Source organism: Rutilus rutilus, assembly GCF_951802725.1.
Source record: "Rutilus rutilus genome assembly, chromosome: 24".
In the NCBI taxonomy this organism is placed as follows: Eukaryota; Metazoa; Chordata; class Actinopteri; order Cypriniformes; family Leuciscidae; genus Rutilus; species Rutilus rutilus.
In genome coordinates this window covers 25,568,219-25,579,984 of record NC_140228.1, presented here as the reverse complement: position 1 = coordinate 25,579,984, position 11,766 = coordinate 25,568,219, and positions in this window count along the sequence as shown.

Sequence of the window (11,766 nt, the reverse complement as noted above, 5' to 3'; positions counted from 1 at the left end):
ACAGTATTTTCATTATTACACAGATAGAGTGTCACCTTTATGGCTTTGAAGATTTTGCAGCCATTAAGTACAACAATTTTACACTTACATCAGGTGAAGTAATATTGTGACATGCAAAATGCCCTAATTGAGTCATAATACGCCCAATCATTTAAGCATTTTACAGAGCATGTGTTGTGACATTTTAATTGTCTTTGAAAAACATCGCAAAGGCAACGCCACAATTTCATTGTACACGGATGTGCACAGGACCATATGGCTGCATACATATTTCCTCATTTCATACATGTTTCTTTTTGACATCAATAATTCCTCGGCATCCAGTAGCGTCTGGACCGCTTCCAAAGCAATTATAAAGTTGCCGTGGAAACAGAGGCCGCCTGCCAAAAAAACGAACCATACTGTCTTCGCTCAGCAAAAGAAGACACCAAGACAAAGAAAGAAGAAATACAATAGAAAGATGAGAAATAGAGTGACAGCATATCTGCAGAGCGCCATCATAATAATTCTCGAATGTGCATAGTTGTTTCATGAGACTAGACTTACTCAATGGAGTTTTTCTTCCTTGGGGTAGAAAGAGATGTTGTTAGGGGCTAGAGTAATGTATTGTAACCTTATGCTAAGCTAATGAACAGGAAGATGAAGGCCCCGTAATGGATACATTTTTACATTCATCTTTTTGAGGCTCATTATGGGGGTTTGTGACAAGCTCGTTAGGACTGGCCGCCAGATTACCCAAGTGAATAAAGCGCAGAACCCTCATATGCTCAAATACACACAATAAACACAGCCACGCACACACAAACACACGCTCACTATGGGAGCAAGGCTTAAATGTGCACTCAGACAACCTCACATGGCACCCGATGACTCTGTTTGTTTGTTCAGTTGGTGTTTTGGGTTCATATCAGACACGTTGCATAATGTTGTTTGATCTTAACGTGACACAAATGGGCGAGAATCTTACTCCAAATGATGCCAATTCACAGCGCATACCTTGACAGCTTAATTAATAATGTATACTTTTTTTCATGTATTTATCTATACACCTGTGCATACTAAAATATTTAGTGGCACTTTGCATGCAAGTGTACATAAGGTTATTGAATATAGTTTAATATGCTTATAGCTGAAGACGCTCGTATGTTCTCATTAGAGATGCGTAGAGGGATCAATATTTGCATTCCAGCAGACCATCATTTAACTCACTTAAATGAGCTTGGAAGTTTCATTTACATGTTTTTTTTTACTTGTATGGGAGAAAGAAGATATCATATTATTTCATATATGTAAATGTGTGTTCCCTTTCAAAAGCTACTCTCAATGTTGCGCTTGATTTAAACGGTATGGGGAAAACGTCTTTGTTTGACCGGTTGTAAACACGTGTGGCAAACACGCCAAAGAATTTGGCTTAAATAACCACTGATGATGACGTCATCTGAATGCGCACGTCAGAGGCCATAAATAGACATGTGACAGGTGCGCTTGTCAGGTCCTTTATCTTCAGAAATGTGTCCGTGTGTGCACTCAAAATCTCTTGAAAACTATCCCTTTTGTTAGGATTTAGCTTTGTCACCTTTTTTCTCTCTCTCTTTCTCTGTTTAAAAAAAAAAAAAAAAAAAAAAGTAGAAGAAGAAAAAAAGATTCATGCCGAGAGAATCAAAGAAATGGGTACCGCCCTGCTCACAGCCCATTTCGGATGACAATCCGCATGACTTCTGTGTAGAATGTCTGGGGGAAACACACACTTTATCAGCCCTCGAAGACGCAGAGTGTGAGCACTGCGAGACATTTCCCGTCAAAGTGCACTGCTCCAGGCTCGCATATGTCAGACAAGAGCAAGCTTCCGCGTCCTCGATGATGCCTTCATGGGGTTCGCGAGTCGATCTGTGTGAAGAGCTGGATACGGGTCCTTCCCTTTCTCTCGTTCTTTCACCAGATTGTGTGGTCCGCGAGCCAGCTTCTGTAGCGCACACCGGCGTTTCTTCAGACCGGGCTGAGGACACAAGCTCTCTTGGGGAGATAGATGTGGGGTGCCTCCGAGTGCTCCTCTCGTATAGATCTTACGATGGCTTCTCGAGGTTATCACTTGTGCTGTGGACAGTCTTCAGTTAGACTGGCCACAAGAACAAGAGACCCCCAAGACAATCTAAATTAGGGGAAGCACCAGAAAGACAGTCCCTCCCCTTCTTTCAAGATCTCCATGATGAATTACAAAAGTCATGGAGTAAACCATATTCCTCTCATGTGTCTTCGTACCTGCGACAACAGTATATTCGACTATCATTGGTGTGAAGACACAGGGGTATACGATGATGCCCCAGGTAGAAGAGACACTTGCGGGCTATCTCTCCCCTGGCAGCGTATCATCACTAAAGAAGCCTGCACTTCCCTCCAGACCATGCAGAATAAACATCGTCACTGGTGGAGAACGCTTTTCAGGCAGCGGGCCGGGCTGGTACTGCCCTGCACACCATGGCGGTGTTACAGGCGTACCAGGCTGACCTGCTCAAGGAATTGAGCATGTGTGGGGGAAATGTCAATGAGGAGGTTTTTGCTGAGCTGTGCCAAGCCACATATTTGTCTTTGCACACGACCAAGCAAACGCCCCCCGCCATCGGCCGTTCCATGGGTGCTGTGGCTCAACCTTAGTGGTATTAAGGAGAGAGAAAAATCTTTCTCCTTTATGCTCTCGAATCACCTTCCGGCCTATTTGGCGACTCAGCGAACACTGTCGTCAGTAGGTTCCGCGAGGCTCAGTGATGCGAGGAGGAGTTTGTGAAGTTTCTCCCCCACCGTGCTCAAGGGTCGAGGTCGGCATCGTCAGCCACCCAGCCCCACCCCATCCATCGCAGAAAAGTGAAGCTCAGAAACAGAGCATGGCGAGTCATCCTCCCCCTCGCAAAGATTGGGGACTGGCGTGCCACGCTCAGCCTCCAAAGAAAAAGATGGACCTGAGATCCTTGATCTGCGCCAAAGAGAAAAAGTCCTGAGGTCTTTGTGCCCAGGGCCATGACACATTCACGAGCTAAATCGCTCACTCAGAAATTTCAAGTTCAAAATGTTGACGATCAAAATGATTGTGTCTCAAATTCAACACAATGGTTGGTTTGTCACGATCGACCTCAAGGACGCATATTTTCAGAAAACCCCTAACGCACTCCGACCTGCTCATTCGCACAACAACAGTGCCTGGTGGCTTGAGAATGCAAAACTTGAAATAGGTTCCAAGGTGCAAGCCTTGAAAAAAAAAAAAAAAAAAAACTTTTTATCTCTGCGTAAGCTTTAAAACCGCAAACCTGTGAAAACGCTGATGGCGTGCACATGCGTACTATTACGCGTTTAGTCTATAGGTATGCACGTTTTAAAATATATGTGCGTCGGCGTGTAGTCTTTCTTTAAAAATGTACCTCAACAAATCAATATTAGCTTGTCTGGCCTTAAAAAACAAATGTATAATACAGAATTAATTGGGCTCTTTCTTCCAAGAAAATGACATCTATGAAAAGTTTCAGTCAGGATTCAGACCGCACCATAGCACTGAAACTGCGCTTGTTAAAATCACCAATGATTTACTTTTAGCTTCTGACCAAGGCTGTATCTCAATATTAGTTTTACTTGATCTTAGTGCTGCGTTCGATACTATAGATCACACAATACTCTTAGATCGACTACAAAATTATACTGGTGTTCAAGGACAAGCATTAAGCTGGTTCAGATCATACTTATCTGACCGCTACCATTTTGTCTATTTAAATGGAGAAAAATCGATCATAACTCCAGTAAACTATGGAGTGCTGCAGGGATCTGTGTTAGGCCCTCTATTATTCTCAATATATATGCTGCCACTTGGAAATATTATAAGGAAACATGGAATTAGTTTCCATTGTTATGCTGATGACACTCAAATATATATTTCATTTACATTTATTCATTTAGCTGACGCTTTTATCCAAAGCGACTTACAATTGCTATATATGTCAGAGGTCGCACGCCTCTGGAGCAACTAGGGGTTAAGTGTCTTGCTCAGGGACACATTGGTGTCTCACAGTGGATTCGAACCCGGGTCTCTCACACCAAAGGCATGTGTCTTATCCATTGCGCCACACCACCCATTCACGGCCGGATGAAAACGCTAAATTATCCAAATTGACAGAGTGTGTTAAAGATATAAAAGATTGGATGACGCGTAATTTTCTTTTATTAAATCCAGACAAGACAGAGGTACTACTTATCGGTTCAAAAAAACGCCCACAAAACCTCTCACAATACAACTTTAACATAAGCCGCTTTCCGACCGGAGGAACCTTTTCACAGTTCCTAGAACTATTGACTAAAGTACCCGGATGTCGGCGTGTTCGCACCGCAGGAACTAGGAACGATTTTAGTTCTAGGAACTCCATTTGGAGGAACTAATTTAGGTCCTACTTCAGAGTAGGGTCTAAACCAGCACTATAGGAACTACCCGTGACGTTAGTGTACGCTGATGACCGAACGCACGCGGAACACCAGCACCCGCCATTTTTAAATCAGCTATAATGTAAACACACAGATTATAGCCTATATATTTACTCCAGAAACTAACTATACAAACATGAAAACAGTGATAGATGGGTCTCTAAACCTTTATGCTGAAGAGAAAACCCAACGCAACTTTGAGAGGACCAAGCCAAACATATGTTTATCTGCCCAGCTAGCAACACTGGACATCAACCACAAGGCTAATAACCTTTTTTTCATATACTGTCTACCTTCTATAACAGTTCTATCTAATAACATATTAAACAGTACTGTTAGACAGATCGCTAACTAATAAACACAGAGAATGCGAGCATTGTTTGCTCTGGCGTTCACAGCGCCGCCAAAATAAAGGTCCGTCGCGCCGTCAAAATAAAAGTCGCTGTGGTTGCGTCACGCCCTTACCCCTCCTACCAGTTCCTATGGCCTCTTGGCCAGTGCGAACGCAAACAGCAAAACCGAGTTTGGGGGAGAGTAGTTCTTAGAACTGTTTAGAAGTGGACAGTTCCTATAACTAAGTTCCTGTAACTACTTGGTCGGAAAGCGGCTATTGTAGGATGTCCTGTTACTTTATCCTCTACAGTAAAAGACCTGGGTGATATACTAGATTGCAACCTGTCTTTTGAAAATCATATTTCATATGTTACAAAAACAGCCTTTTTCCACCTTAGAAACATTGCTAAGCTACGTAATATGCTATCAGTTTCTGAAGCAGAAAAGTTAGTTCATGCATTCATGACCTCGAGACTAGATTACTGTAATGCTTTATTAGCTGGTTGTCCTGCATCCTCAATAAACAAGCTACAGTTAGTCCAAAATGCAGCCGCTAGAGTTCTTACTAGATCAAGAAAATATGATCATATAACACCGATTTTAACATCACTACATTAGTTACCTATAAAGTCCCGTATTAATTACAAGGTATTGCTACTGACTTATAAAGCCCCAAACAGCCTAGCTCCAGTCTATTTAACGGATCTTCTATCGCCCTATAATCCATCGCGCTCTTTAAGATCACTAAATTCGAGGCTTTTGGTCATACCTAGGATATCCAGATCCACCAAAGGAGGGAGAGCATTTTCACATTTAGCTCAAAACTCTGGAATAGTCTTCCTGATACTGTTCGTTGCTCAGACTCGCTCTCCCAGTTTAAAACTAGATTAAAGACGCATCTCTTCAGCCAGGCATTCATATAATATTTTTAATCTTACAGTTAAATCCTGTCTCTAGTTCATAAACGCCAGAGGAGAACTGGCCCCCGACTGAGCCTGGGTTCTCCCAAGGTTTTTTTTTCTCCATTAAGTCACCTGATGGAGTTTTAGGTCACCATTAGGTCACTTAATGGAGTTTTTCGGTTCCTTGCCACTGTTGCCTTTGGCTTGCTCAGTTGGGGATATTTTGGGGATATTTAATTTTATCAATCAATAAATTCCACTAGAAACAAACCTTGTTGTATTATTTTAATTTAATACTGTGAAGCTGCTTTGATACAATCTGTTTGGTGAAAAGCGCTATACAAATATACTTGACTTGAATTATTTATCGCTTCCGCGTAGCCATGTGAACCGTAACTATTTTGGACAACATTTTATCTGTACAGAAGTAAAGGGAAGGAGAAGGGGCCTTCACAGGGGAGAGACTAGTTGACACTTCAGGACTGCGTTGTCGTCGTGTCCAGGCGCAGGTCCTTCATCAGATCTGGAGTGTGTGTGTGAGTGAGTGAGTGAGTGAGTGAGTGAGTGAGTGAGTGAGTGAGTGAGTGAGTGTGTGTGTGTGTGTGTGTGTGTGTGTGTGTCTAGGTGCTGGTCCTTCATCAGATCTGGATATGGCCTGAATCTGGCGGACTGTGGTAAACCTCGGGATAAACAGAGAGACTAAGTTTAGCGTAGACGCCATTCTTCTTATGATGTATCGAGTACATCAGGATTTATGTGAAGTGTTCCCAGTTCCGGCTGACCTAATCTATGCAGCCTATTTATAGAAGTCTATAATGTGTATGCTAGGTCAAAGAGATGTGTTTTTAGTCTAGGTTTAAACTGACAGAGTGTGTCTTCTTCCTGGACAATGTTAGGAAGACTGTTCCAGAGTTTAGGAAAAGGATCTACTACTACTACTACTACTACTACTACGTTACATTTATATAGTGCTTTTCTAGGTACTCAGAGCGCTTTTACATGGAATGTGCAGCATCCACCTGGATGATGCAACGGCAGCCATATTGCACCAGAACGCCCATCACACACCAGCTTACTGGTGGAGAGGAGACAGTGATGAATCCAATCAGTATATGGGGATGATTAGGAGGCCATGATGGACAGAGGCCAAGGGGCAAATTTGGCAAGGATGCCGGGATTACACCCCTACCACCAACAGTCGATTTTGATATTCTAGGTATTATCAACTGGCCGGAATTTTGAGATCGCAATAGACGTGAAGGACTATAATGCGTTAAGAGCTCGCTCAAGTACTGGGGAGCTAAACCATTTGGTGCTTTGTAAGTAATCAACAATATTTTTAAATGTATGCAGTGTTTAATAGGGAGCCAATGCAGTGTTGACAGAACCGGGCTGACATGGTCATACTTGCTGGTTCTGGTAAGAACTCTATCTGCTGCAATTTGGACCAGCTGTAATTTGTTTATTAAGCGTGCAGTGCAACCAGCCATAATAGCATTAAAGTAATCTAGCATTGATGTCATGAACGCATTATTTAATTGTTCTGCATTTGTAATTGAGAGCATATGATGTAATTTAGATATATTTTTAAGATGGAAAAATGCAGTTTTACAGATACTAGACACGTGACTTTCAAATGAAAGATTGGTATCAAAGATCACACCCAGGTTCCTAACCGACGAGGAAGACTTGACAGAGCAGCCATCAAGTGTTAAACAGTATTCTAGGTTATTACGTGAAGATGTTTTTTTGTCCAATAATTAGAATCTCTGTTTTTTTCTGAATTAAGTTGTAGGAAATTACTAGTCATCCAGTTTTTTATATCAGCTATTCATTCCGTTAATTTTGTGAATTGGTAAGTTTCGTCAGGGTGTGAAGAAATATAGAGCTGAGTATCATCAGCATAACAGTGAAAACTAATGCCATGCTTCCTCATCTCCTAAGGGTAGCATGTACAGAGTGAACAGCAATGGTCCTAGTACTAAGCCTTGTGGTACGCCATACTGAACTTTTGATTGATAAGACATCTCTTCATTTACTGCTACAAACTGATAACGGTCAGATAAGTATGATTTAAACCATACTAATGCAATTCCACTAATGCCAACATAATTTGAGTCTATTTAAAAGAATGTTGTGGTCAATAGTATCAAATGCAGCACTAAGATTGAGTAACACTAATAGAGAGATACAGCCACGATCGGATGATAAAAGCAAATAATTTGTGACTAATGAGAGCTGTCTCAGTACTATTGTACGGCCTTAATCCTGACTGGAAATCCTCGCAGATACCATTTCTTTCTAAAAAGGAACATAGTTGTGAGGATACTGCCTTTTCTAGTATTTTTGACAGAAAAGGTAGATTCGAGATCGGCCTGTAATTGACTAATTCTGTAGGATCAAGTTGCGGTTTTTTTTTACAGGTTTTTGGTACATATCCTACTGACAAAGATGAATTAATGATATTAAGAAGAGGATCTATGACCTCTGGAAGCATCTCTTTCAATAGCTTAGTCGGTATAGGGTCTAACATACATGTTGTCGATTTAGATGATTTAACGAGTTTAGAAAATTCTTCCTCTCCTATAGCAATGAATGAATCAAATTTTTCCTCTACACAGATTGAAGAACCAATCATATTCTAGAAAAATGATTTAATGAATCATTTCACCTTTGCCATGCTCCTATTCTATACTAAAACTGTTGTATTCTTTTTGCTGATGGGATTCTCTCTGAAATTGGTTTGAGATCCTCCGGCCATGATTAAAGCATATTCGAAGGCATTGTTTGGAGTCTGTTTGATTATTTCTGCGCAGCAGAGTAAACACTAGAGGTCTTCTATTCTCAAGTGAAACTGTTTAGTGGAGCACTTGAGACCTTATTCCTGAGTGATAAGCCGCTTTCCGACCGGAGGAACCTTTTCACAGTTCCTAGAACTATTGGCTAAAGTACCCGGATGTCGGCGTGTTCGCACCGCAGGAACTAGGAACGATTTTAGTTCTAGGAACTCCATTTGGAGGAACTAATTTAGGTCCTACTTCAGAGTAGGGTCTAAACCAGCACTATAGGAACTACCCGTGACGTTAGTGTACGCTGATTGACCGAACGCACGCGGAACACCAGCACCCGCCATTTTTAAAACAGCTATAATGTAAACACACAGATTATAGCCTATATATTTACTCCAGAAACTAACTATACACACATGGAAAACAGTGATAGATGGGTCTCTAAACCTTTATGCTGAAGAGAAAATCCAACGCAACTTTGAGGGGACCAAGCCAAACATGATTATGTTTATCTGCCCAGCTAGCAACACTGGACATCAACCACACGACATAGGCTAATAACCATTTTTTCATATACTGTCTACTTTCTATAACAGTTCTATCTAATAACATGTTAAACAGTACTGTTAGACAGATCGCTAACTAATAAACACAGAGAATGCGAGCATTGTTTGCTCTGGTGTTCTCAGCGCCGCCAAAATAAAGGTCAGTCGCGCCGTCAAAATAAAAGTCGCTGTGCTTGCGTCACTCCCTTACCCCTCCTACCAGTTCCTATGGCCACTTGGCCAGTGCGAACGCAAACAGCAAAACTGAGTTTGGGGGAGAGTAGTTCATAGAACTGTTTAGAAGTGGACAGTTCCTATAACTAAGTTCCTGTAACTACTTCCTCTGATCCTCTGATCGACGGGGTTTCAGTGGGGATATTTTTATGACAAGATGATTGACAGGTCAGTTTACATGACAGGATGCGTGTAACTAAGCGACAGAGAGCAACCATTAAATACGCAATTTGATGACGTGATAGTTTGTCTAGTAAGCTTGTCTACTCTTCTGCTACGCACTCTGTCGGGACAATTGACCGAAAAAAAAGTTATCTTCCATGATAAACTCTCTAGACTAAGGAAAGAAATGTACCAAGTAAAAAACTTGAAATTTTTATGGATGATTTGATTGTAGAAAATCTGCAAAGGAAACAAGACAAAAAAGCAAAGAAGGAGGCCAAGAAGGAATGAAGACGGAGGAAGGGAAAATCCTCATAAGAAGAAAATCATCCCCAAAGAAAGAGAGATGATGATGTGAATAATTAGGCAACAAGAAAGATTAAATAAAAGATTGATGAACTTCTAAAACAGTTAATTGGGGAAAAGCATAGTGAAGAAATTTGTTTAAAATATGAAATGGAAAAACTAACAGAGAGAGTTGATCTTTTTACTGAAAAAAGAGAAACATCAAAACTGTCCGTTAGAGATGGAAGCACCATGCAACCCTGTCATTTTCTAAAGTGTTGATACATACATTTACTGTAAAAAAACAAACAACAACAACAACAAAAAAACACCAGAGCTTGCAAACCATATATAGCATTTGCTTTGCTATGAAAATTGTTGAATGTGTGAAAAACCGTTGCTGCAGGCAAGAAGAGCTCAGCAAATGTTCAGTTATGTCAACAAGCTTGCATCTACAAGGGACCAGAAAAAGAGGAACTTGTATACACAGTTCTAGGAACTCCAAGGAGCCTAAACTGATCAATTTGCTGAATGCTTTATTTCTGTTATTCCAAATGCTGTACTTAGAGGAAATCTTGTAACTCTGAAGAGTATAAAATGACAGTGACCTCGTGGTGAAGACTTCTCGTGTTTGTTTTTTTTTAATGCAGATTTTTTATTCTGTACTTTGTTATTAAAATGAAACCATTGAATATGGTGATTCATAAACCTCTCTAAAACAAGTCTCAGAGTAAATTTTCTTCATACCTATTATCTGAACCTGGATAGTAATCCCATCGAGCCTCAAGAGCACCCGAATCCAGACTGAGTTTGGCACGGACTCCCCCTGAAATTTCTAACCAGCGGACAGTGCTTAAAACCTGAAGGTAATGCCAAATCTTTTTGATTTGTAAAGGTTGTCACGGTTCGCAGGTTTGCCTGTTCATGTTTGTGTGTACTGTCCTGGTCTGATTGCCTATCAGCGTCGCTTAAGATAAGATAAGATAAGATAAGATAAGATAAGACAAACTTTATTTATCCCGAGGGAAATTCTTTTGTCACAAGCATGCTCAATGCAGCAAAAGAACAAGAAAAAGTACATTAAATAATAATAACAACAATGAAATAGTGCAAATAAAATATAAATAAAATACAATAAAATACAGTAATATAACTATTAGTGCAAATGGTTCTGAAAAATGACAGTGCAAAATAAATAAAGAGAGTATAAGCATATAATAGTGGAATGAAACAAACAGTTAATGACATACATTTGTGTAATATTGCACAATTTGCCTACGGAACAAAATAACATTAGTATTGACATTATTATTAATCCTGAGAAATCACCTACAGGGCAGTGAAGAGTTGTACAGTCTTATTGCCACAGGTAGGAAAGATTTCCTGTGACGATCAGTTCTGCATTTAGAGGCCATGAGTCTATTGCTGTGTGTGCTCCGATGGCCCATCAAAGAGGCATGCATGGGGTGAGAGGGGTTGTCCATGATACCGAGAAGCTTTTTTAGCATTCTCCTCTCAGTTACCTCTGTCAAGTTCTCCAGACTGACACCCAGGACAGCACCAGCCCTTTTAATCAACTTGTTCAGCCTGTTTGCATCAGCTGTCTTCACCCCACTGCCCCAACACACAGCAGCAAAGAACACGACACTCTCTACCACAGAGTGATAGAACATGGTCATCATTTTCCTACATACGTTAAAAGACCTAAGCCGCCTCAGTAGGAAAAGCCGACTCTGCCCTTTCTTGAAAACAGCGTTGATGTTGTTAGACCAGTCCAGTTTACAGTCAATATGTACCCCCAGATACCTGTAGTCCTCAACTACCTCCACATCAGTCCCTCTAATGATGACAGGGGTGGGAGGAGGAGCCTGCCTCCTAAAGTCCACAATCAATTCCTTTGTCTTTGTGATGTTAAGCTGTAAATGGTTTAGCTCACACCACTCAACAAAGCTGTCCACCACACTCCTATATTCCTCCTCCTGTCCATCCCTGATACAGCCCACAATGGCAGAATCATCAGAGAATTTCTGCAGATGACATGACTGAGACTTGTACCTG